Below are 27856 nucleotides of genomic sequence, written 5' to 3'. Positions count from 1 at the left end.
AGAATCTCGGGCCCCATCCCAGACCAAGTGGATTAGAACCTGGGCTTTAGAGGATCCACAGGCAAGTCCTCTGCTGTTTGAGAAGCACTGCCTTAGCATACATCAGACTCACTGGGGGAGTTTGTGAAATGCAGACTCCCTGGCCTGGCTTCATGAGATTCTGATTCAGAACCAGGGCAGGGCCCAAGCAGTCTACATGTTTCAGAGCATCCTGTCCATGGTGCAAGCCCTCGATCTGCCCCCAGAGACGCTAATGTTCGCGCTCTGCTAATAGCATCAGGAAGGCAGGCTGGCGAGCAAATACACAGAAACAAGCTTTCCTATGAAAACTCCTTTCTTTCCTCCCAGGGACACTCTCCCTTGTGGTTCCTGACCCCAGGGACAGTGGGATGGGTGACAGCCTCTACAATCTCAGCCTGGGGGAAGACACGCCTGTGACCCACAACTTCACTCATTCTCACTTTGGCCTTGACCATGGAGACATTCTTCAGCTGCAGGGAGAGAAGGACTGAGACAGTGGACACTCTGGGGACCAGGCCTGTCCCCAAAAGGAGCAACCGTGGTCTCAGACCAGATCTAATTATGACCCTTCCTAATTACGGTCTCCAGAACCACTCGCCAAGGTGTTGATGCTGGTTCTTTCCTGCCCTGGCCCGACCTTCCTACAGGGAAAAGTGTTCCCTGGGAGAGAGATAATGTCCCAAGGTGGGTGGAAGGGAGGGGAGAGACAGGTGATCAGACAAACTGGATTATCCATATCCTGGAGGATGAAGCCCTAACAAGTTCTTGGTACCTGCTAAGTGCACAAAAACACTGAATTAAAAAATAAAAATAAAAATAAAAGACCATCCCTCACCTGGATTGCTGTAGAAGGCTTCTAATGAGCCCTCAGCCCCCAGTCTCCCCTGCTTTAATTCATCCTTCTTAGAGCTCCCAGGCCCTGCCATTCCTTGCTCTGAGTCCTCTGTGGCTCCCCGGGACTCTCAGGGTCTGGTCCAAACGCCTCTGCAGGACTTACAGGGCCTTGTGACCTCGGCCCTGCCTGCTTCCCCAGCCTGAGCTTTCGCCTAACCCTCCACGTGTCCTTGCTCCACTTAGAATACTTTCTGTCTGGTGTCTTGAGTGCACCATGCCCTTCCGCGTCTCTCTGCTTGTGCACTGGCTGTTCCCTCTGCCAGGGACACCCTTTCCCCACCCACTAGCAAGTCTCCTACAACTCACCCCAGGCCCCACCTCACTGGTCCATCATCATTCAGTTATTCAACAACAATTCAGTGAGTTCCTACCACGTGCCATGCGCCAAGCTATGGTCTGGGGTATAAACGACAACGACTCATTTAAAGTACTCACAGACCAATAGGCTTCGGGGTAATCTCTCCCCACCCCCTACATGTTACTGATGAGGAAGTCGAGGCACAGACTGGTTCAAGAACCTGCTCAGGAGAAACAACTAGGAGGAAGCCTAGGGTTTGAACACAGAGTCTGTCTCAGAGCCCGAGGCTTGGGCGCCCGCCGCTGGACAGCCCTGTTGCAAAGGCCTCTTCCCAGTGTCATCCAGCTCTTTATCCCTTGCCCTCGTGCTCCCCCTTCCCCTGCCCTGGTCCTCCTCCCTGCTCCCAGCTCAGAGGTTGGAACCACTGGTCATCCAGTAGCCCAGATCAGAAACCTGGAAGCCATCTTGGCCTCTGCCCTCCCCATCACCCGGTTCTGTCTGTCTGCCTCCTAAAATCTCCCTCTAGTGCCTACCACCCCCTAGTCCAAGGTTCCCTCGTCTCTCACCTGGACGGTTGGTGCTTTCACTCTTGTACCCCTACAAGTCATTCTTTACATAGAGCAACAGTTTCACAGCCAATCTGACCAGGTCACTCAATGTGGATCCCCATCTGCCCGGAGGCTCTTCTCATCCCTCACCCCACCCCCACCCCAGCCATGTCTAATCGTGCTCACTCTCCAGCTCCCAACTCAAGATTCATCGCCTCAGGGGGACCTCTTCTGATCACCTGTTCATCTCAAGTACCTCTGCTTTCTGCATGGAACTGCCTCGCTTTATGATTACACACTTAACGGGTGTCATTGCTTTATGAACACCTGTCTCCTTCATGAGACCAAAAGCTCCAGGAGGACAGTGACCTGTTCTGGTCTTCACTCTATACACAGCACCTGGCAGAGCCTGGTGTTTAGTAGACATGCCAGAAATAGTTCATGAACAGATGACGGGGTTGCTGTAAGATCAGACCAGAGAGTGCATGTAAAAGCACGTGGTACAGCCCCTCGCATAAAACAGGCACTCAGTTATTAGCTAATACTAACTGCTGTTGTTGTTAGAACTAATCTTGAGCAAGCCTTACCTGATGCCCAAAGCAGGTGCAAATTGCAAATCACAGGGGCGGTGGCTGCAAACATCCGGAGAGGGATGATTAAGAGCCGAGGGTGGTAGCTGCGAACAGCTGGGGCGGTGACTGCACACTCCTGAGGATAAGGCCTGCGAATAAGCGGGGAGCGACTGCAAAGAGCTGGAGTGTTGAACTGCAAATGCCTGGGAGGAAGAGCTGCAAATAGCTGGAGGGGAGGCTGCAAATAACTGGGGAGCAGAGCAGCATGGGGACAGGCACGCATGCGTGTGGGTGCGGCCCGCTCTCCCACACCTGCCATCTGCCAATAGTACCCCGGTCCCCACACACACACATCCTCCTCTCTCCTGAGAGAGGGGGCCGAGCCTCCACGGGGGTCTCTTGCGAGCCTACAAACAACTCTGGTGCACTGTCTGTGTCTGATCACCTGGGTGAGTTATTTCTTTCCACTCCTGTGCCCGAGGCATGCCGCCCTCTCAGATGCTTTGCGGGTACCAGTTCCTCCCCTGAGCGGCCCTCACCCTGTCCTTCAGATCTAAGTTCCAGCATCGCTTTATCGGAAGGACTGGATTGGGCTCTCCTGCACCTTCCTCATTTCTTCTTCCTCAGTGAGAACAGTGATTACTCTTCCTTCATTTGCATATACCTGTGGGGTGCTCTGATTAAAGCCCATCTCCCCTACTAGGCCATAAGCTTCTAGAGAGCAGACGCCATGACTGTACTCACCACCTAGCCCCAAGCCTGGCACACAGTAGGTGCTCTTAACTCTGAGATGGGTGCAAGGGTGGGTAGAGGGACTGAAGTGGTGGCTGAGAGGCACTGGAAAGATTCTTGAAGGCAGGGCCAAAATAAAAGCTATTTATTGAGTGCCTACGGTATACTTAGCCCTGGGATAAGTTGTCCCCTTCTCCTTGGGGCTGGGGATGCTTGTGTGTTTCTCCAGGGTGGCAGAAGCCCTCAGTTCCCACCTTGTCTTGGCCACTGCTTCACTGAGGACCTGGCCTGATAGGAAATCTGTTGGGAAAGAACAAAATGGGCCCAAGACTGTCTGCACTGACAGCGACCCTCCCTGCTTCAGACACAGCAAGGAAGGAACCAAGGACCCTAGGCCTCAGTTTCCCCATCTTTAAGAGAGGGATTTGGGCTCCTAGGTGATCCCTGAGGACTGTGCCAGGTGTGATAGTGTGAGTCGGGGACTGATTTCTCTGGGAGCTCCCTATATGTTCATCCTACAACGAGCCAGGCCTTCCCAAGAGTCTCGGCCCCCAGACTCCAGACGTGAAAGAGTCTGGCTACCAATGTCCACGGCCTTGGCCAGGAAAGAATCCACAGTGAAAGCTCTCCTGGCTCCAGGCCACATTTTCTATCCACTGAGTTGCCTACAAGAATCCCACAGATCCAAAAAGCAGGCACATAAACCCACTAAGAGACCCTAAGTAATACTCAACCATTAAAGCACTAGCTAGACGCCCTAAGCTGAAGCTCAGAGAGGCTAAGGAACTTGCCCAACGTCACACAGATAGTAAGTAACAGTGCTGGGCTTTGGAATGAGGCCGGTAAGCTCCAGAGCCCCTGCTCTTGACACCTGCATCATAGTCTGAGACACCTAGACACCCCCACTGCCAGACACACCAGCTCACAAAAGTACACACACATGTGAAACACACACAGGCTTTTTCAGAGAAGCCGACAAAATGGCTCCCGCCTTCTTCCTCTTTCCTCTCCTGAAGCACACTGGGGCTCCGCTGGCTAGAAGCTCCGCACAAAGCCGGAAAGGGGCTCTCGTTACCGGTAGGTTCCTCTCTCAGATGGTTTGGCTCCCCCGGTCTCTCTGCCAGCCAGGCTGCAAATGAGGCTCAAGAAGCACTGAGCCTGCAGTTCCCTTGGATACGGGTACCCACAGTAGGGGGGAAGGGGTAGGGCTATTTCTCAGCGGGTCCCTGGCCTGGCTTGACAGCTGCTTTGGATAGTAGCCGAAATGCCTCCTTTATCTCTGCGCCGTTAATTCAAAGATGCCTAGGAAACCTGTTAGGAAAAAAACAAAATCGGTCTGCTGACCCTCTGCACCGCCCTCCACCCTTTCCTCCACCCTGCATCAGACACAGCAAGGGAGGGAACCCGGCGGCTGTGAGATGCCCGGGTCCTGCCGGGCACAGAATCTGACCTGCGGGGACCAGGGGGGACTGTTGGGCAGGGGAAACCTGACCAGGACTTAGAGGGGGCAGAGCAAACTAGTGGGAGGGATGGGAGCGTGGCAGACAGGTGCACAGAACAATGGGAATGTGGGGACGAGGGGTGGGAGCTTCTAAAACAGGTACGTACATGTCACGAGGGTGCGTCCTAAGCATGCAATGGATGTTAGCTCTTATTATGGCAATAAGGAGGGTGATGAGGATGCAGCCGGGAAAAGAGCAGTAGAAGGGATGGTGCCAGGGGCAAGGCTGGCTCTGAGCATCCTTGTATTACTCCAGCTACTCTGAGTTTCTTTAGTTCCTTAGATGACGTGCTGCCCTCTCTTGGCCTTTGCATATGCTGTTCCCTCCACCTGAGCGCTCTTTCCCGGTTCTTCTCTGGATTCGTTCCTACAGTGAGTGCTAAATAAGTATGTTGGAAATGAATGAAAGAACCACTCGTATCAGATCTTGTCCTATCAAACCTGAGTGACTCTTGAAGACCAACTTGGCACGTCTCTTAGCAGCTTGAAGACATACTGAGACGCTGAGTGTGATGTGGTCAAGAGCAGAGGCTGTGGACTCTGAATTCTCCTTCCTTAGTAGCTGCGTGACCTTGGGAAAGTCACTTAACCTTTCTCTTCCTGAAGTTCCTTATCCACAAACCGTTAATAATAAGAGTCGTTGGGAAGATGAACAAGCTAATAGACTAAAGTTGCTTGGAACAGGGCTGGCCTAGAATGAGCTCTGAGTAAGCCTTAGTCATCTTGGACCAGACGTTCCGCCCAACACCCCCTGCCCACATGGGGAATTGTGTCTGCCCCTGCGGGTCCCTTTCCCTCTTCTGTTTACTGTTTTAGTAGGTTGTGGAAGCTGCTGTGATTTTCCTAATTTAATGTTGATATCCTTCTATGTCCAAACCAAAAGCAAACAAAAAATGTATAAGGTTCAAAAAAGAGAAACGAAAGCCATGTTGGTTAGGGCAGGGTGTCTAATTTAAGCCCTGGTCAGTGGGACAAGGCTTGCCGGGCCCCATCTGGGTGGCTGGGCTTGCTGCTTCTGATGTGGCCCAGTTCTCAGCCCCACCTGGGCCCAGGACAGCCCTGTTCAGGCATCTCAGGCTGGCTGAGAAGGCTGAAAGCCACCAGATCACGGACTGGCTGGGTTGTCCTCAGCTGGATGCCCTGTGAATAAATGCCGATGGAGGGGGCGGTGATGGGGGAGAGCGATGCCACTCTCTCCTTGCTTCCTGGCCCTCCGTCTGACCTCAGTCTTTGTCTCTGGACTTCCTGATTCATCTGGTTTCTGGCTGAGGCTAACTGTCTCCTTCAGCCTGCTTGTCTGGGTCCCAATGTCCTATAGCTCTCACCAGCCCCTTCCCCAGGGCTGGATTCGTTCTCTAGTCCTTCAGCAGCTAGCTCGGCCCTCCTTCACATCTGGCAACTTCTCCACCCCAAATCACCCAAAAATCTGGCGTGAATGCCTCCCCAGGTCAGATCTGGAAGTAGCACCAGTTCCCATGAGGGCAGGCGTGCCTCAAAGCCACGCCTACAAAAGTTAGGACTCAGAATCAAGACCTAACGCCAGGCATGGCCGACAAGGTCCGGCAGACAGGGTTGGTGCTCAGCTCTCAGCCCCCGCTCTCACCATGCTCCCTCTGCTTTCTGCCTCCTGGCCACACTGGCCTTCCCTAAGTTTCTGGAGTGCCCCCTGTCTCCTAGGGCCTTGGTAATGCTGCTTCCTCCACCTGGAGGGCTGTGCCTCTGCCATCCCCTCTGTAGTCTCCTCTCATCCTGCTGCGAGCTCAAAGGTCACACCTCAGAGACACCCTCAAGACCACCACGACTAGGTACAGTCCCCCTGCTGCCCATTCCCATGGTTCCCAGAATCTGTTCTCCATCAGCTTTATCATTGCTTATGATTATTAATGAATTAGCATTTTTATTTGATCAGTGTCTATCTTCCCACTAGACTTTGTGGGGAGCCCCCTGAGGGCAAGGCCTGATCTGCTCACTCACCCCAGAGCTCAGCCGGTGATTGTCATCAACATACTTTCCTTGAGCCCCTGCTGTGTACCACTAGGCGGTGAGCTAGTTGCAGTGGGTACCATGGTGAGCGAGACATGGGATAAATGGCAGGTGATCGGGGTGCTGGGGAAGCACAGCAGGGGAAACGCAGCAGAGAGGAAGGCCATGGGGAGGAGGGGATGTCTGCATTGAGACTTCCGGTCCATAATAATAGGTTCTGTTTCTTGAGCTCTTCTTCCATAGGGTCAGCCATGTTGGAGGGTTGGGTTGAAGGGTGTTTCAGTCAGAAGAGCCAGCAGGAGCAAAGGCCTGGAGGCCTTGAAGCATGTAAATACGACCCACAGCTGAGTGGTCCTGTTGCTGCCAGGGGAGCAGGGGAAGGGGCTGAGAGGTGGGTGGGGACCTGACTGGGGGGATTATGGTGGGTCGTGGTGAGGGGTCATGGTGAGGGTAGGGAATCCAGCAGGAAGAAAGCGGCATGCCACTGAAGGTTAAGTAGGGCAGACCTGAGTGATCACCCTGATGGAGGGGAGCCGTAGAGGAGAGTTTGCTGGGTGATGATGGGGGTGTCTTGAACAACCTGGTTGAGTCTCCTGCTTCCGCAGTCATCACTCACCACCCCATAATAAGTGGGCCTGTTTGCTACTCTTCCCCACTCCCTCCCCAGCCCTACTACCAGACGGGTACTTCTAAGGGCAGGTCATTCCTGCCTCTTTACCCTCAGCACCCTGGACGGGGCCTAGCCTAGGGTAAGTAGAGGTGTTTTCTTTCTTCTTCCTTTCTTTCTTTCTTACTAACTTCCTAACTCCTTTCCTCCTAACTCACTTCCTTACGTTCCTCCCTCCCTCTTTACCTCTTTCCTTGAATAATGGCTTGGGCTGTGAACTGATTTCTCTCCTGTTTCCCCTCATCCCATCATCTGCCACCTCTTTGTTAGAAAAGTTCTGAACTCAGACACACTTGAAGAAGGTAAAGGGAGGGGCTAAAAGAACCAATGTCAGTTGCACACCTTTTCTATGCCAAGAGCCACGCTAGGAACTTTACACGGATTACTTCATTTAATCGTTAAATCAACCAAAGGAGGTAGGTATTAGTGTCTCCATCTTATAAATAAAAGTCAAAGCAGTTCAAAGCTGTCCAATGTCTCCTTATGGCAGAGCCAGAGGTTTCATCCAAAGAAAGGGTCTATAGTGATGGGAACTTCAGGCATTATGATGGGACAGTGGGAGAGAGCTTTTGGAGCAGGGAGACCTTCCCAGATCCCTCACATCACGTCCCCGCTGTGATGCCTCTCCCTCTACCTTGGGTCAGAGCAGGCCTGGTCTGAGCCTGGAGTAGACCATCAGCTCCCTTGGGCCAGAGGGTGCCCCAGACAGGATGAGCATCTAACTCAGGCAGAGCTGCAAAGGTGGTGTTGGAGCCAGAGTGGCAGTGGGGCCGGAGGCCAGGACCCCAGAGACGCAGCACAGGGCTAAGGCTACACCTTACGCCAGGGATGCTCTGATGGGTCTCGAGACCCCCTTTTAGCATCCCCTCCATTTGGATCCACGTCACCATGTCCTCAGGCATCTCTAGCCCCTGCCCCTATGCATGTCTCCACGCCCCAGTCACAGCCTTTGGCCAGGATAGATACGCTTTTGTTCTGGGCCTCACCACGGCTGGTGGAAACCCTGAGCCATCCACAGCCTGAGCTTCCTCTGAAAGTTAAATTAATACATTCTACTCAGATGAGAAAGCGACCCTGGCCCCTTGGCTCGGCATCAAAGGGCCCGGAATTATCAGCAAGTTGCTTTTGAAAGAGTAGAGAAACGAAACATGGGAGGATATAACTTTTAATTGAAAATACCGTGCCCTCCGCATTTGGATGTCAGGAGGGATCTTGGGTGACATTTGCGGAGCTGCTGGGGTGAGCCTGTGAGGTCAAGCGTACTCATTAGCCATGCTTAGAGGCTGCGGCAGAGGGAGTAGAGAGTAAATCGGTTCCAACAGCCAGGTTTCTCCCTATTAGGAGGGAAACAAAGCTGAGACTCACTTCAGCATCCCCTGGGCAGCGCCATGGATAGGCCCAGAGAGAGCGTCTCCGGGGGCCATGGTGGAGCATCGGAAGGAGATCCAGATGGCTTCACAATCTCCTTGTCCCACTGGGAGGGGAGACCCCCAGATTGCTCCCTTAAAGATGGCACCTGTGTGGCATTGTTTCTGCTTAGAGTAAATCAGATTTTGGCTGGCAGGAATTTTACCAGGGGAGGAACCTGGATGACCAGACATTGTGGGGAATTCCCTAACCCATGACCTTCAGATATTTATGTAGCAGTGTGTGTGTGTGTGTGTGTGTGTGTGTGTGTGTGTGTGTACGTGTGTGTACTGTTGGGAGAGGCACATAGATCTATTGAATTTCTTCAGATTCTCAAAGGGGTCCATTCATTTTTTGTTTCCATAACTATTCTTTCTCTTTTAATTGAAGTATAATTTTTTACAATAAAATGAACAAATCTTAAGTGTTCAATTCAATGAGTTTTTGACAATTCTATACACCCATTTAACTACCACCCCAAACAAGAAATGAACATTTTTATCACCCCCAAAATTACCCTCATGCCCCTTTCTAGTCAATTCTCTTATGGCACAATTTTTTATTGTGAAAGCCCCCAAACGTTCTTAAGAATGTCTTCTATTTTCTTTAATTGAAGTATAGTTGATTTACAATGTTGTGTTAGTTTCTGGTGCACGGCAAAGTAATTCAGTTGTATAAACATACATACATATATATATTTCATATTCTTTTCCTTTATGGTTTATTATAGGATATTGAATATAATCCCCTGTGCTATACAGTAGGACTTTATTATCTATTTTATATATAGTAGTTTGTATCTGCTAATCCCAAACTCCTAATTTATCCTCTCCCACCCCCTTTCCCCTTCGGTAACAATAAGTTTGTTTTCTATGTCTGTGAGTCTATTTCTGTTTTATAAATAAGTTCATTTATATCATTAAAATTTTTTTTTTCAACTGATAATACTACTTTATTTTTTATTTTATATTGGAATATAGTTGATTAACAATGTTGTGTTAGTTTAAGTGTACAGCAAAATGATTCAGTTATACATATACATTTATCTATTTTTTTCAAATTCTTTTCCCATTTAGGTCATTACAGAATATTGAGCAGTGTTCCCTGTGCTATACAGTAGGTCTTTGTTGGTGATCTATTTTAAATATAGCAGTGTGTACATGTCAACCTCAAATTCCCAATTTATCCCTCCCCCCAACCTTACCCTCTGGTAACCATAAATTCGTTCTCTAAGTCTATGAGTCTGTTTCTGTTTTGTAAATAAGTTCATTTGTATCATTTTTTTAGATTCCACATATTATCATGTGATATTTGTCTTTCCCTGTCTGACATTTCTTTTTAATGGCTGAGTAATATTCCATTGTATACATGTACCACATCTTTATGCATTCATCTGTCAGTGGCCATTTAGGTTGCTTCCATGTCTTGGCTGTTGTAAACAGTGCTGCAATGAACATTGTGGTACATGACTCTTTTTGAATTATGGTTTTCTCAGGGTATATGCCCAGTAGTGGGATTGCTGGGTCATATAGCAGTTCTATTTTTAGTTTTTTTGAGGAACCTCCATACTGTTCTCCACAGTGGCTGTATCAATTTACATTCCCACCAACAGTGCAGGAGGGTTCCCTTTTCTCCACACCCTCTCCAGCATTTATTGTTTCTAGATTTTTTGATAATGGCCATTCTGACCGGTGTGAGATGATATCTCATTGTAGTTTTGATTTGCATTTCTCTAATGATTAATGATGTTGAGCATTCTTTCATGTGTTTGTTAGCAATCTGTATATCTTCTTTGGAGAAATGTCTCTTTAGTTCTTCTGCCCACTTTTGGATTGGGTTGTTTGTTTTTTTGATATTGAGCTGCAGTGAGCTGCTTGTAAATTTTGGAGATTAATCCTTTGTCAGTTGCTTCATTTGCAAATATTTTCTCCCATTCTGAGGGTTATCTTTTTGTTTTGTTTATGGTTTCCTTTGCTGTGCAAAAGCTTTTAGGTTTCATTAGGTCCCATTTGTTTATTTTTGTTTTTATTTCCATTTCTCTAGGAGGTGGATCGAAAAGGATCTTGCTGTGATTTATGTCATAGAGTGTTCTGCCTATGTTTTCCTCTAAGAGTTTGATGGTGTCTGGCCTTACATTTAGGTCTTCAATCCATTTTGAGTTTATTTTTGTGTATGGTGTTAGGGAGTGATCTAATTTCCTTCTTTTACATGTAGCTGTCCAGTTTTCCCAGCACCACTTACTGAAGAGGCTTTTTCTCCACTGTATATTCTTGCCTCCTTCATCAAGGATAAGGTGACCATATGTGCGTGGGTTTATCTCTGGGCTTTCTATCCTGTTCCATTGATCTATATTTCTGTTTTTGTGCCAGTACCATACTGTCTTGCTTACTGTAGCTTTGTAGTTTAGTCTGAAGTCAGGAAGCCTGATTCCTCCAGCTCTGTTTTTCTTTCTCAAGATTGCTTTGGCTATTCGGGGTCTTTTGTGTTTCCATACAAATTGTGAAGTTTTTTGTTCTAGTTCTGTGAAAAATGCCAGTGGTAGTTTGATAGGGATTGCATTGAATCTGTAGATTGCTTTGGGTAGTAGAGTCATTTTCACAATGTTGATTCTTCCAATCCTAGAACATGGTATATCTCTCCATCTATTTGTATCATCTTTAATTTCTTTCATCAGTGTCTTATAATTTTCTGCATACAGGTCTTTTGTCTCCTTAGGTAGGTTTATTCCTAGATATTTTATTATTTTTGTTGCAGTGGTTAATGGGAGTGTTTTCTTAATTTCACTTTCAAACTTTTCATCATTAATGTATAGGAATGCAAGAGATTTCTGTGCATTAATTTTGTATCCTGCTACTTTACCAAATTCACTGATTAGCTCTAGTAGTTTTCTGGTAGCATCTTTAGGATTCTCTATGTATAGTATCATGTCATCTGCAAACAGTGACAGCTTTACTTCTTTTCTGACTTGGATTCTTTTTATTTCCTTTTCTTCTCTGATTGCTGTGGCTAAAACTTCCAAAACTATGTTGAATAAGAGTGGTGAGAGTGGGCAACCTTGTCTTGTTCCTGATCTTAGTGGAACTGTTTTCAGTTTTTCCCCATTGAGGACGATTTTGGCTGTGGGTTTGTCATATATGGCCTTTACTATGTTGAGGAAAGTTCCCTCTATGCCTACTTTCTGGAGTGTTTTTATCATAAATGGGTGTTGAATTTTGTCGAAAGCTTTCTCTGCATGTTTTTTTTTTTTTTTTTTTTTTTGCTTTTATTTCTATTGCCTTCAGAGACTGACCTAAGAAAACATTACAGTGATTTATATCTGAGAATGTTTTGCCTGTGTTCTCTTCCAGGAGTTTTATGGTGTCATGTCTTCTATTGAAGTCTAAGCCATTTTGAGTTTATTTTTGTGTATGATGTGAAGGCATGTTCTAACTTCACTGATTTACATGTGGTTGTCCAGTTTTCCCAACACCACTTACTGAAGAGCCTGTGTTTTCCCCACTGTATATTCTTGCCTCCTTTGTTAAAGATTAATTGACCATAAATGTATGGGTTTATTTCTGGGCTCTCACTTCTGTTCCATTGATCCATATGTTTGATTTTGTGCCATTAGCGTGCTGTTTTGATTACTGTAGCTTTGTAGTATTGTCTGAAGTATGGGAGGGTTATGCCTCCAGCTTTGTTCTTTTTCCTCAGTATTGCTTTGGCAATTCTGGGTCTTTTATGGTTCCATATAAATTTTAGGATTATTTGTTCTAATTCTGTGAATAGTGTCATAGGTAATTTGATAGGGATCACATTAAATCTGTAGCTTTCTTTGGGTAGTATGGCCATTTTAACAATATTAATTCTTCCAATCCAAGAGCATGAGGTACCTTTCCAATCCTTGGAATCACCTTCAATTTGCTTTATCAATGTCTTATAGTTCTCAGCATATAAGTCTTTCACCTCCTTGGTTATGTTTATTCCTAAGTATTTTATTTTTTTGATGCGATTTTAAAAGGGATTTTTTTTTTTTTACTTTCCTTTTCTGATATATCATTGTTAGTGTAAAGAAATGCAACAGATTTCTGTATGTTAATCTTGCATCATGCTACCTTGCTGTATCCATTTATCAGTTCTAGTAATTTTGGTGCAGTCTTTAGGGTTTTCTATATATAGTATTATGTCATCTGAATTTAATGACAATTTTACCTCTTCCCTTCCAACTTGGATATATTTTCCTTCTTTTTCTCATCTGATTGCTGTGGCTAGGACTTCCAATACTATGTTGAATGGAAGTGGTAAGAGTGGGCATCCTTGTCTTGTTCCAGATTTTAGCGGGAAGACTTTCAGCTTTTCACTGTTGAGTATTATGTTGACTGTGGGTTTGCCATAAATAGCTTTTATTTTGTCGAGATGTGTTCCCTCTATACCCACTTTGGTAAGATTTTTATCATGAATGGATGTTGAATTTTATCTAATGCTTTTTCTACATCTATTGAGATGATCATGTGAGTTTTTTTTTTGTTTGTTTGTTTGTTCGTTTTGCGGTATGTGGGCCTCTCACTGTTGTGGCCTCTCCCGTTGCGGAGCACAGGCTCCGGACGTGCAGGCTCAGCAGCCATGGCTCACGGGCCCAGCCTCTCCGTGGCACGTGAGATCTTCCTGGACCGGGGCACGAACCCGTGTCCCCCACATCAGCAGGCAGACTCTCAACCACTGAGCTACCAGGGAAGCCCAATCATGTGGTTTTTGTCTTTTGTTGATGCCTTGTGTTTTCTTTTGTTGTCATTTATTTATTTTTAAAAAGTTTTATTAAGCAATTAATATGTACCTGGCATTGTTCTAGGCACTTGGGGTATAGCAGTGAACAGTTTGTTGATGTTCAAATCCAGGAATATAAAATATAAATTACTATAAAATAGAAATAAATCCAATAGTATAGAACAAATACATGGCAGTACTTTGTTTGATGGGTCTTTGTGTCATGAAGAATAGAGCTTGGTAAGGAAAATGGAGAGGGATAGACAATAGTCTGTAGACAAAAGCATGACCCTGAAACTATCAGGAGCCCTTGGTGGAGACAGTAGTAGATTCCAGTCCATGTGAACTGTGTCCCTGGATCCACTGCACCTTACAGAACAGGTCTGGGTGTGAGCTGGTTGCCTTTGCAAGCCAGGTCCTCTGGTCATGAGGATGGACACCAGAGAGACAGGGACCTCTCCTGAGCCTCCTTCCTGCACCTAGCCCTGTGCCAGGCCCCTGAAGGGAGGGGTAGAGCCTGCCCAGCGAGGGGCAGGCTGAGTGGAACTCCATGCAGTGGAAAGCACCCATCTTCAGAGTCCCCCAAGCTGGGTCGATCTGCCCTCCTCACTTGAGAGGTGAGCTGGGTGGACACATCAAGCACCTGATGTCGTGTCTGGCTCACGGTGGCTGCTTCATCCATAGAATGTCTTCCTCCCTTTGCTTATTAGAGATACTCCCAGATAAAAAGTGTGCAGACATCCAAGTGCACTGGTGTGGAAGGGGCCAGGAAACTCTGGTCCTAAGAAGGTCACTCCTTAGAGAAGCTCCCTCTGCTCTCTGGGGTTCGGTGGCTTCAAGTGCAATGTAGGAGTTAGGTTCTAAGACGGGCCTGTGCTCCCTTCTGGCTCTCATGTTCATGCTCATACATTTGCCAGCATTTTCCTGAGAACTCCTTTGTGCTGAGCCCGGTGCCAAGATGGACAGCACTCAGCCCTGACCTTGGGATGTTCACAGTCCAGCAGATGAAACATGCAAGCAGAGCAGCTCTGCCACTGACCAGCCCTGTAACCTTGGGCAAGTTACTTCAACTGCCCTGGGGCTCAGTTTCCCCATCTGTAAAATGGGGAGTGTCAGAGTACCTTCTGGGGCTTTTACAAGGATTAAAGAAGTTACAACATACAAAACACTTAAAACAGCATGTGGCAAAACCAGCTCCTCGGGGACAAGCAGACTGATGCGGTGATGTCTGTGTCCCTTGTGCCTGGCCCAGTGCCTGGCCTGGAGCAGCGTTTCCAGAAGAAAGGCAGAATGAACACACGTGGGAGGAATCTCTTTCTGCGGGCCAGTTGTCCATTCCCGGAGCCACGTGAGATTTGTGTGAGCCCATGTGACGCTCAGACAGCTCCTGCAGGCTGCTATAAAGCTCTCACCAACACCTGTCCCTGCAAGCTTTCACACTGTGTATTTGAGCCTTTGATATACGGGGGATGCTTGCCAGGGGAGAGAAATGTTATTGGACATTTTTTTGTGGTCGTAAAGATTACTTCTTGATGAAAACACACACAGGGAAAGACTTACAGGCCTCCCTTAAGGTAGGCAAATGAATGACCGTGTGCTTACAGCATCCCAGCCATTGTTCAGGGCTGTCAGCTCCGCAGGGGCGGGGGCAGAGGAAGGGGACCAGAGGCCACGTGCAGGCAGGGGCAGTTCCCGCTAAAACTGCAGCAGCACCTTTTTCTGAGCCATCCCTTGTCTCTCCTTGCTCCTCTCAGGTGGTCTAAGTTTTTCCTGTTTTCTTGAGGTCTGTCCGTGTCACTCCCCCTCCGTGAACTAGAGAGGATCTTGCACTGTGTGCCTCTGTCTGGAACATCCGCCCTGGGCTCTGGCATCCTGGCGGCTCAGACCCTCCCGCTGCGGGAGTCCTGTCTCCCGAGCCAGGTCCTAAGTCCGCGAGGGCAGTGTGCAGGGCCGTTCCTCTAAGGCCTCCTCCGACTCCATGGAGCACAGTTCACCTCCTGCATCAGGCTGGCTGAGGGCAGAGGGGAATCGCCTTTGGGCAGCCAAGCCTTTCCTCACCTCACTGCACTTCTCTCAGCTGCCTCCTCTGTTGGCTGACCTGGGAGACGCTGTGGGCAGGAAGCTTGTCTCATTCAATCCCCGCTCAGAGCCTGGGGCAGTCAGTGGAGTGCAGGGATGCCTGAATAATGAGGCTCTTCTTTAGCCTCCTTGCTCACCCGCAAACCGTTCCAGACCCCATCTCCCGCTTGGCCGGCCCCCCAGTGGGAAGGAATGTTCCCCCTCCTGGGTGGCTGCTCTGCTCCCTTCTCTGGGTCTGCTTCCTGTCTGGCTTGAGAGAACTTCATGCAGCAGACACAGTGGTGCCCTTGCCTATGAAGATTGGGGCCTTGCAAGGGAGCGCGGCAGTTGGCCCGGAGAATCTGGAGGCAGTCGGTGTGGCTAGAGTGGGGCCCGGTGGGGCTGGATTCTGGCTGGGCCTGGCCTGGAGTCTGGTTGAGGAGGGAGTTAGAGGCGGACAGGGCCTGGGTCAGGATGGGTGCCTGGGAGCTGAGACTGGGGATCAGACGCCAAGATTGACTTAGAGCTGTGTACCCTTGGGTGGATGGCTTACCCTCTCTGTGCTGTGAGACGTATAATGGGGGAACAGTGAGGGCTGGGCCACATTCCCCCACCTTTTCTCAAGGCAGGTCAGTTCTCACCGCACAATTTAACATGCAGAAGTCCTCAGGGAGTGCATTTCTGCAGCCACCCTCCGTCCATCCGCGTCCCCTCCACCTTCCCTCCCCACTCCCACCCCCTACCCCCATCCCTGTCCCTGGCTGGGGAAGCCATAAGTGTTGCCAAACCATAAACGTGGCCCTCAGAAACTTTAAAATGTTTTTACCTCCTAAGCGGCATGTTATTCTATACAGATCAGCTTCCCTAGGGAGTGTCAGTGATATAAATATAAATAGTATAAATATTTGTCTCCTGGGCTGATGGCAGTATCAAGCTCTGATTTATTTTGTGAATTGTGCTGTCTCTCTCCAGCCCACCTGAATCCTCTGAAAAAAAGTCCTTGGCATTTCTGAGAACAGTAGACTCTGCCTCTTTGGAAGTCCTCCAGGAGCCGGTCTTAGCACCAGCCCCTGAAGGCTCCCTGGGGCCCAGGAGGAGCCAGACAGGAAGGTGCGGGGGGTCAGAGTTGGTCTCCTGGAGACACTCTCCCTCACTCATCCCCCAGAGTAGAGCCCAGCCATCCCGCTGAAGGCACTTGCACATCCCACTTGGCCTTCCCAAAGTTTCCGGAAACGGCAAAGGAGCAGTCAGCCTCCCTGCCACGGGGTTCCACTGGGAAACCTCAGCTCTGTTCACGTTTCACACGATGCGTCTCCCAGAGCTGCTGGTAGTTGGTGGCCCCGCTCTCACTCACGCACACGATAGAAAGGACATCGGAATATGTCTGGCGTCACCCAAAAGCTGAAGTGATGGGATTCAAGCAAATGACCCAAGACAGGCACGCTGCTTCCAGGGGGCTGCAGACCTTCCCGTCCGGGAGCTGCCCCATCAGGGCTGGCTGGGCGGCTGCTGCCTCCACGGGGCTGAAGGAAGGTCCGTCGTGAGTGTCCACGAGGCTGCTGGCGCACCCGGGGCCTTGGGAACTCGGGAAGTCACCACGGATGTGGCCCAGGCAGGGCCTCCAGGGAGGACAAACACTGCTTATCCACCGCATGTTAATCTTGAGTCATGCTGTCCAGGAAGGCGTCCTTGGGCCACTCCAGAAGCCTTGAAGAGATGCTCTTAACTGCCAGCCACTTCCCCAAAGTCCCTGCAGACACCCCAGGGGCCCCCATAATGATAATGGCCATCCTGATGGTGATAACTGCACTCATTTCCAGAGTGTCTGTGCTGTGCCCAGCCCGGTGCTAAGCTCCTCACACGCATTATCCCAGTGAATCCTCCCAGCAGCCCGATTATTACCATCCCAATTTTACTGATGAGGAAACTGAGGCTTAGCAAACCGTGAATGATGCAGATGGAAAGTTCAGGAGGGAGGCAGCATGGGTTATGGAAAAAGGAACAAACCTTTTGGAGTTAAACACATATGGATTAGAATCCAGAGTTTGCCACTTACCAGTTAAGTGGCCTGGGAAGTCACTTCCCGGCTCTGGGTTTCAGGGAGGCAGGAGAAAGCGGGTGGGCACATATGGGTCCACCTCCCCACGGTCTCAGCCCTGTACCCACACATTTGAGCTCCATCCCTACAGACAGGGAAGAGCTTCACGGGAAGCCACCTCCCTCCTGGGAAGGTCCAGGCTGGCAGGAAGGGCTGCTCTGTCCAGTGGACACCTGCTCTTCCCTGCCAGCCACGGCAGGAACTGGGATTGTGCCAAGGCGCTTCCATAGAACTGCCCACTCCCAAGTGCCAGGCCTGAGCCCAGTCTCGGATGCCATCAGATGTCGCCTTGCGATTCTGCAAAGCTGGGTTCGCTTGCTGAGAGCAGAGACCAGGGGGAGATCTGGAATGATGGTCAGACGAATGATGGCAGATACAGGGATTCCCAAGGGAGGCTGTGTGGCAGCCTCACACAGGGGAGGTAGGAGGAAGGGAGTCCAGGGCGCCATCTCTGCAACAAGGCTTGCCTTTGGCTAGAGAGCCTAGTGGCAAGAGCCAATCATTCCACCTTGCATCACCATCAGAAACATACACTCGTGCTCGTTCATTCACTCCTTCACTCATTCATTCATCTAAGGAGTCAGCAGGGCATAGTGGTTACCAGCAAAGAATTCTGAGTCGACGAGACCTGGCTTTGAATTTCTGCCTCTTGATGAATTCTTCATGCAATCTTGAGAAAGTCACTTAAGTTCTCAGAACCTCAACTTTCTCATTTGTAAAACAGAAATGATACAGTATTACATGAGGGTCAGATGATATAGTGTCATAAACCATTAGCACAGTGCCTGGCACCAGAAAATAATTCCAAAACATCTATCAATCGATTGATCTAATAGAAATATAATGTAAACCTCAAATGTGAGCCATTTATATAATTTTAAGTTCCTAGTAGCTGTCTTAAAACAATAAAAAATAAACAGGTGACTTCAATCTAATAACATATTTTACTTAAGCTAACATATCCAAAATATTATTCTTTAAACATGTAATCATCGTAAAACATACTAATGATATATTTTACATTTTCCCTTTCATACTAAGTCTCTGAGATTGGGCATGTATTTTATATTATAGCACATCTCGACTTGGACCAGCTGCCTCAAAATGTGCACATTCCCCAGGGTGTGGTCCTGTTCTGTTCTTTTCTCTCCATGTTCTTTCTCACATGACCTCACTGACTCCCACAGTTTCAATTATCACCTCTAAGTGAATGATGTTGGGAGAGTCTGACAGGGAACAGACAGGATGTGCATAGAACATGCCAAGAGGGACATGCGACCAACAAGGGTGAGTGTTGGCAGAGGCCTAAGAAAGTAGCCTTAACATGGTAAAGTCCTAACGGAAAATGGGTGAAATAGTTGTCATCACAAATATCAACAATCACAAGTATAGGTTATCCTAATTACAAAATTGTCATAAACTTAGCAGCCTAAAACAACACACCTCCATTAACTCACAATTAATAATACTAACACAGTTATCATATAGGTCAGGAGGCTGGGCATGGGCTAACTGGATCCTCTTGCTCAGGGTCTTACAGGCTGCCCTCAAATATTCGCTGGGCTGCATTCTCATCTGGAGGCTCGACTGAGGAGGAATTCCCCTCCAAGCTCATTCAGGTTGCTGGAAGATTTTGTTTCCTAGCAGCTCAATTACTGAGGACCCTCAGCTCTCTGCTGGATGCCACCCTCAGGTTCCGGAGGAAGCCGTGGGTCCTAGAGGCCACCTCCATTCCTTGTCACATGGGCTTCTCCAGCGTGGCCTTTTAGTTCATGAAACTTCAAGGGGAGTCTCTATCTCCAGTCTGCTAATATGGCATAATCATGAGAGTGACATCCTGTCACCTTTTCCGTGTTCTATTGTTAGAAGCAAGTCACAGGCTCTACCCACACTTAAGGCGATGGTATTACACAAAGATATGAACATCAAAAGGCAGGGAATTTGGGGGGATCACCTTGGGGTCCATCTGCCACATGGGATTTGTGAAAAGCTGTAAAGAGTAACAAGAGTTCAAGGGGCTAAAGACACTCCTCTTCCCATTTAAATTTTAAGTCAAAGAAAGAAGAGATGCAAAGATAACTTGCCAAATAGTAGTGAAAGAACCAGCTTTATTAATTTCTGGACAAGCTCCCCAAAGTGGGGGACTTGAGAGGGCTAGACTGGAGAATAAGGTGGAGTTGCCCATCTTTCTCTCAAAGAAAAGATAGGCAGGCTCCAGGGGCAAGGCTGGCCAGATTTACCCTCCCAGACACACACAGGAAAGGTGGACCAGAAGGAGAGAATGGTGTGCTTTCCTTTAGAAGGCAGATTAAATCAGAGCAAACACAAGAGTCAGCCCTTTTGCTCTTGAAAATATGGCCTGATAAATATTGGGCTCTCAATAATCAGTTGTGTTCCTCCTCTTTTCTTGAGGAGGAAGAAATAAGGGAGTAGGGAAAGAAGCCAGAAGTGGCCTCTCCGGAGGTAAGGACCTGCCCTCGATTAACATAAAAGGAATTTACAATTATGTTGAAGCAGGAAGAAGTGCCAGGCCCACAGCTAGGTAATAACTCCTAACGTGTGCAGTGGAATTTGTAGTCTCCTGATCACCTTCATGCCCACTGACCCACTGAATCTTGATAACAACAGTCAAGGCAGGGGTTATCATATGCCCATTTTAGAAACGAGGAAGCTGAAAGTCTGAGTGATCACATGACCTCACTGACCAGTTGCATGGCTGGTCCTTGAAGCCACATTTTCTGGTTCTCCATCTTGTCCCCCTTCCACTGTCCATTATGCTGGCCACAGGTTGAAGACAACGCAGAGCAACTCAACCTCTCTCTCACTTACATCTGCTATTATCCTTTATATCCACCTAAGAGAAAGTTTAGCAAAGACTTGATTTCGTAGCTGGAGAAGAGCTAGGTGCCGAACCAGCGTGGGAGCCCTCAGAATATGTCCCATCCCATTTACCTTGCTTGTTACAGCTGGCCAGGGGTTGAGAAAATAACAGGTGTGCACGGTTCCCGTGCTTTAGCATCTAAGAGTGCTCCAACGGGGTGGTCCTTCACCTGTGGTTTTCTGACCTCCTTGCAGAAAACCATCCAGGGAAGACTTGGTATCCTCCTGAGTTTCTGTTATCCTAGAGGATGGAGCCCTTCAAACCAGCCCTCCTTCCTCTATCTCGAGTGTTTGTCCTGCTGCAAGGCTCTTGCTCACAGACTGGAGGACTGGAGGTCTGAAAGTACAACAGGAATGAGGCAGAGTGTGACCTGGGATCTTCTCAGAGACCCATTGCCCCAAATGAGGCATTTTTAGCAGGTTGCTCTAAGCCAGTTGGCCCCAATAACCCTGGGCAGGCCCTATGGGATGTTTCTTCCAGCTTGGAAGCCCTGACTTTCAGGTTAGTACCTGCGGTGGGGTGGCGGTTGGGGGTGATCACAAAGAGCTCATGTGTTTTCCTTGGGATACCTCTAGAACACCTGTTGAGTGACGTTTATGGACCTTTGGCTAGGATCTGACCTGAGGAGTAGAAAGAGGAGGAAGTGGCATCACATAGAAAGATAAAGAAGTCTGTAGAGATATCTACATGATGTAGGGAAAGGGGGTGCGCACACCCGAACTTGTGAGTGCAGGTGTGCTACCTGATTAAGCAAGAGTGTACCTGGGTATGTTCACACTAGGGCGGGTGAGCATCCTTTTGTGTGTAGATCCTTGAAATTCAAGCAGGTATATTCTGAGAACTTGACATTCCCAAATCCTCAAGTATCTTTATAGGACCTTTCCCCCCTTGAGTTAGTAGAGTGTGTACTTGAAAAAAAAAAAGTATTTTGATGACCTCTTCAGATCTTTAATGATTCCATTACTAAAGACCAGAGCCATTTATAAAATATTAAAATTAATTCTCCACTAAAATAAGCTCCCCTCTCCATTGCCTCCTATCATTACTCAACCAGCATTCATGCAGAGTTGAAGCAAAGCTTCTAAGCTGAAAGGAGGTCATGATGAATGATAATACCACGCCCCTATTAACTTTTGTGGCAAAGGGAAAACGCTTTGCAGAGCGTTTAAACCTTTCCTGTGCTTAGAGTCAGCCCATAGCCACACGACTGCCTCTGCCACCCAGTGCTTTATGGAAATGTTAATGGGGCTCCCAGCTGTATTCCAAGAACATTTCCATGGAGAATCCTGGGTTCCCTGGGCAAATTCTCGCGATACTCAACCGCCTTTTGAGCAGTCACCAAAGTATTCATTCCCACTCAGTGAGCAATTTTTGCCCTGGCTGAAGCACTGGCTGAAATGATTTCATAAATCTTTTCCTTGTTTTCAAACACTCACAAATCGGAGCCACCATCAAATTCAACATCCACTCCTTAATTCACCCATGGCTTCTATTTTCTAGCTAAAACCCATTACTTCCTTAGACTCCTCACTTACTTTTCACTTCCATTACCACCTTGGGCGGTTGGCTTTATTTTGGGAAATGATTTTTCACAATAAAATAAAGATTTTCATCACTTCACAGGAATCGCTGCATAAACCCAAGAAGAGAACCCCAGAGAACCGGAGATGTCCACTAGTCAGCCAGGTCTGCCCACTAGACAAACGTCTCCCTCCTATGTGATTCAAATCTAAGCCTCAGTATCATTAGGAATGGTGTCCTGGGTCAAAGTTCTCTTTATGGAGACTGAGCCTTCAAGGATTTGCAGCCCTAAGGGCAGAAAACATCTATGGCTGTGGTTTAGATGTACAGGTGGGACCAAGGTTGGCCCGGAGTTGAGGTCTTGAAGGTTTCATGGCTAGTGGGCTAGCTGGAGTCTGGGGTCAAGATGAGAGATCCAAGGTCCAATTCAATGGACCAGGGACTCCCTGGGAGTTCAGGGACCCTCGTAGGTTTCCTGTCCTATAAAATCCAGATCTTGAATCATTTCTTCCCCGAAGCCATCCCTGACCTCCCCCTGGCCTCTGCACAGCAGGATAGCTGCTTTCCTGAAGTTCATGCCGCTACTGCCATGCCTCGGCCATTGGGCCTGGGGCTCTGTGCTGGGCTTACCTGCCGGCTTCTCTCTGCGTCCCCCATGAGACTGTGAACCCCTGAAGGCCAGAATTCTCTTCCATCCTCCTCAGCCCAACCTTCATTTTGCTGCTTCTCGGCCCGTGGAGAGGATGCGCCCTTTTCATAATTCCCTGCACTGAGGACCGGCTTCAGGGGTGTAAGACCTGTGTGGTCGCACAGGGCACCAGGGCCCCTTGCGTGGTTTCATGCTCCACTGCTGCTATCTTGCAATTCATTTTTCTTTTGAATTTTATTTTATTTATTTTTTATACAGCAGGTTCTATTAGTTATCCATTTTATACATATTAGTGCATATATGTCAATCCCAATCTCCTAATTCATCTCCCCACCCCCCCACTTTCCCCGCTTGGTGTCCATGCGTTTGTTCTCTACATCTGGGTCTCTATTTCTGCCTTGCAAACTGGTTCATCTGTACCATTTTTCTAGATTCCACAAATATGCGTTAATATATGATATTTGTTTTTCTCTTTCTGACTTACTTCACTCTGTATGACAGTCTTTAGGTCCATCCATGTCTCCATAAATGACCCAATTTCATTCCTTTTTATACCTGAGTAATAGTCCATTGTATATATGTACCACATCTTCTTTATCCATTCATCTGTCGATGGGCATTTAGGTTGTTTCCGTGAACTGGCTATTGTAAATAGTGCTACAATGAACATTGGGGTGCATGTGTCTTTTTTTTTTATTATTAAATACTTCTCTTTCCACTGTTTATTATTAATGTACAAAATATACCGAACCAAAAGAAAGAAGAAAATACTCATCCTCAAATCCATTGTGGCTCTAACCCAAGACCATGCACAAAACCCAACCAATCCACTGTTTTCATAGAAAACAACTGTGCTGAGATAGGTGAAGGAGAGGGCTGGGAGAGGGCAGGTCATCTTATCGAATCCACCCAGGAAGGCACCTGGTGGGTATTCAGAGGTGGCTGACAGGGCAAGGGAGCTGGAGGCCTCACACCCACAAGGTGCGGGGTGGGGGGAGGGGCCAGGAGCGCGCTAACTCCCGGAGGCAGTGCGTGTAGTGTGACTGGTATGCCCAGCACGCCGGGCTTCAGTTGATGAAAAGCTGGTCTCCCTGAAGTGTTTTAATTTCCAGAATGAGCTGCAGGCAAGGGTGGACCACCACCAATGGCCTCACCTATGCCAGCTAAAACTTTTCACCGGATGCCGACCTGAATTTGCCATCATTGAACCTAGCAGACCCATGATGCAAACTTGGGTGTTCACGGAAGATTGCAGCGTCTTACTTGAGAAAGGACTCACTGTAAAGCCTGTGTCAGAGGAGGAGTGGGGTTGATGTGTTCCAGAGCTCAAATCCAGCCTGATTGAGTCCTCTCAGTGCAGTGGGATCCACAATACCCCTTTTACCATCTCCCCACCCCACGAGGAAGCATGAACTTGGCTGGGATGATTTCATAAGTGCAGCTGATCCCGTGTCAGAGTTCTGTGTGCGTGTGGAGGACCCACAAGAGGAGAGTAGAGGTGTTCTCCAGGATAACCAACTTTAGGTTCTCAGGCATAAAGGGGAATACCGGAGAGGCGCTTGGCATAAAGGGCAAATCTCCTCAAAAAGTGAAGCCAACTGGGTCTCCTCTTCAGCAGCCCAGGGTACGGAATGTGTCCAGTCTCTCTCCTCCCCAGACTGGAGGAAAATATGTACATCAATGTGCACCAGGCGTCCGAAAACCCCCAGGAACCCAGGCAGGTGGGCAGTGAGGGGGCCGACTCCTCATCAGCTGGGGAAAGGGGAAAATGGGCCTCACAGAAGCCATAAAAGGGTGGAAGGAGCAAGGCTGCAGTCCACAGGGGTGTGGGCAGGGTGGGCAGGTGGTCCCTAGGGCACGGGGTGCCCATTGACACCCGGGTGGTAGAAGGCACAGTTGTTCTCATAGCGGGAGTTACCCTTCATCATGAAATGTCGACAAACAGGGCGATTTGACATGTCTCCTCTATGGCTGTGGCCTCCATCATGCCGTCAGTGGCCCCCTCTGCCATGGCCAGGGCCATCATGGCCACGGTGCTCACGAGGAGGTGGCCCTTGATGGTCGTGGCCTCGGTGACCAGGGCCATCATGAGGCCGGTGGCCATGGGGCCCCCCCATGTCCAGGGCCTTCATGGGGCTGATGTCCACCACCAGCACCCATTCCTCCACCAGGGCCTTCATGAGGACGATGGCCACTGCCACCACCCATGCCGCCGCCAGGCCTTCATGGGGATGATGCCCACCACCTCCGACCATGCCCCCACCAGGGCCCCCTTGTCCATTTGCAGGTCCTCTTCCAGAGCGACCTCTCTGGCCCCTCGGAATGGAGGAGGAGGCGGAGGTTCACTCCCGCCTCGGCCACCACGGCCTCTATGGTATGGCCCCGGACCTGGTCCCCCACGCATCGGGCCACCCCGCATGGGGTCACCTGGGCCATCCCAGAAAGGATCAACCCCCGGGGAGGGGGTGGGGGACCCAGGAGACGTGGACCCACTGGCACACCAGGGCCCCCAGGGCCTCCCGGTGGGAAACCGTTGGCTATGGGACCAGGGCCTAAGAGTCCATGAGGCACCAGCAACTGCTTGGTCTTGTCTGAACAGTCTGGTTGCATCAGCAGTTCCTCCGAGGGACGAACGTTAGGGCTACCCATGATGGAGGTGAGGATCTCCTGCACACTGATGCCTCCTCCTCCAGGACCCTGGGGGCTCTTCCCGGCACCCATGCTTCCCATAAGATTGGCCAGAACAGGAGGCAACTTGGAACTGCCTGCCCCATCGGGTGAGCCACCGGTCCCCCCAGGCTCCAGGGTCTCAACATATGGGGTCTCATCCATGGAACACTCCTCATATAGGGGGATGAGTTTTGGGGGGATAGGCTCATAGGGCTCAGGATCAGGCTTGTGAGGACTTTCCTGGTTCAGGAAGAGCTCCTGAAGGATCCCCTTCTCCCACTCAGCCTGGATGTACCGCTCCTGGCTGTTGCTTCCAGGGGTGACAGGAGGCGAGGGCAGCACCAGGGGCCGGGGGCACACCCAGGGCACTTTCTCCTCCATGTTGTCGTGGCTCAGACGCCGGGCCATCTCAAACGCGTGTCGGTCTGACAGTATCTCTCGCTTAGCTGCCTGGCCGAAGTCCTTGATCTTATTCACATTCACTCGTTCAGTTTCATCCAGTTCAAAATAGAAATACTCTCTCAGTTTGCCCTCCTCAGGCCAGGTCACAGTTTTCCTCTTCCTGCCTTTCCGGGTCAGCTGGCTAGGATCTCCGGGACTCTCCACTGGCTTTGCATCCAGAGCTCCTGGCTCCAAAGGGGCAGTATCCATGAGCTCTGGGACTTCAACAGGGGGAACTGGGGTCCCTGGACGTTCTGTGTCCATAGCCTCAGAAGGAGGTGCTGGCTCTGGGGAAGAAGGTTTGGCTGTGCTCGGTTCTGTGCTCGATTTCCCTTCAAATGGGCTTGGCTTGGCAACTGTGGGTGATAGCACCTTCTTCTTCTTCTTAATTTTGATGCCTGGAACAGGGGCTGAATTGAGTGCATCCAGAAAGCCCAGGCCCTCCATAGGCTGTGGCAGGATGATCTTCACTTTGATCTCTTTGGTGGCGTTGGGTGTCGTGTTGAGTGGCTTGTATTTCTTCTCTGCAGGGAGCGCAGCCTATCCTGGGGCAGCTGTGGAACTCTGACGCTTGAGGGGGATGGGTTTAAGGTTGTACTTGTCAGAAACCACCACTGCACAGGCATTCTTCTTCACAGGCACCAAAGACGGGGTCTCCAGCTCTAGTCGGGTAGAACGGCACTTGGCGTGACTGGGCGCCGTGGTTCGGAGGGACTTGGGCTTCTCCCTCTTCTTCTCCGGGGCCTCCTTAGCCCAAGTCTCAGTCTTCACCTCAGTCAACGGTCGCTCAGGAGGGGTGGTTCGACTCTTTCCCTCTTCTTTCCGTTTCTTCTTATCTTTCTCAGGAGGCTGGGTACTGCTCTGGGAGCGGATCACAGCCATCCAGTTGCTGACAAGGACTGAGGCCAATTTCCGGAGCTCTGCTTGAGATGGTCAACAGTGAGTGGTAGGTGCTGCAGGGTCAGTGGAATTTGCTGCAAGGGGGGAGTGTTGTTGGTTGTCTTTGAATATGTCAGCCAATTGTTAAGACGCTTGTAACCACCAACATCAATAAACTTGACCAATATTTCTGGTGAACGTGTCTGCAGGAGAATGTTCAATAAGTGCGTCGACTCACCATCTTTCGTGCGTCCTTCATCAAACTGGAGATCTTCGAAATCCCATCCACACTCTTGACTTCCCCATCTCGGTTAAGGAAGCTATCCAGGCCCTTGAGAAGCTCTTTGAGGTCCATGGGACCCGAACCCATGATCGAGGTTTTTAATCCAATTTTTTTGCGACGTCAGCTCCTTGGGCTCAGCGGGGGAGGGGGTTAAAATTTTGGAGAAAAAAAATAAAACAACCAACCAGGACCCAAAACTCAATTATTTGAGGGGCCTCATTGGATCAAAAAGTCTCCTTAAAAAAAGTAAAGGCCAACTCAGTATTCATTTCACCCCCCATCAACTCCATGTAGGGAGGAGGGTCGTAGAAAAAAAGTTCTGAGTGGATTAAAAAAAGTAAACTCTGGATGAGTGAATTTGGGTGGGTTTGGGAAGGGAGGGTGGTTGATTATTTTTGAAGTTATGTGGTGACGGTCCTTTGGCCACAGATTTCAAGTCCCAGGCAGCGTGGGCTGGTGGGGTGGGCAAGATAGGTGGGAAGGGGCAGAAGACACAAGTGGTGGGCTGGTGGCTGCTGTTTTCCCTTTCCCCCCTCTCTCAGGATCCTTTCAAGGGCTTAGATGTTGCCGCGGCTTGTTTCTTTTCTCCTCGTGGCCGGCCCGTCTTTCTCCGAGAAAATTCAAACCTCTAAACGAACCCCAGAATCTGCATGTGTCTTTTTAAATTATGATTTTCTCTGGGTATATGGCCAGTAGTGGGATTGCTAGATCATATGGTAGTTCTATTTTTAGTTTTTTAAGGAACCTCCATAGTGGCTGTATCAATTTACATTCCTACCAACAGTGCAAGAGGGTTCCCTTTTCTCCACACCCTCTCCAGCATTTGTTGTTTGTAGACTTTCTGATGATGCCCACTGTAACCGGTGTGAGGCAATACTGGTTAGAAACTACACCTCATTGTAGTTTTTTTTTTAATTCACACTCATGCCTAATTTGAAAATTTCTGCTATTTCTCTTTTTCTTTTTTTGAAGATGTTGGAGGTAGGAATTTATTAATTTATTTTACATCT

At 48.9% G+C, this 27856-nt stretch overlaps 1 protein-coding gene and 1 pseudogene across 1 annotated transcript in view; one reads left to right on the top strand and one right to left on the bottom strand.

The window, feature by feature from the left end:
- CSMD2 (CUB and Sushi multiple domains 2) overlaps positions 1-27856 on the top strand; it is a 661886-nt gene that overhangs the window by 164887 nt on the left and 469143 nt on the right. The window lies entirely within an intron of this gene.
- LOC136130639 (serine/threonine-protein phosphatase 1 regulatory subunit 10 pseudogene) lies at positions 24424-26933 on the bottom strand (annotated as a pseudogene).

The sequence above is a fragment of the Phocoena phocoena genome, chromosome 1 (genome assembly GCF_963924675.1).
Source record: "Phocoena phocoena chromosome 1, mPhoPho1.1, whole genome shotgun sequence".
NCBI lineage: Eukaryota > Metazoa > Chordata > Mammalia > Artiodactyla > Phocoenidae > Phocoena > Phocoena phocoena.
Note: the sequence above shows the minus strand (reverse complement) of the source record. Positions and strands in the feature narration are given on the sequence as shown.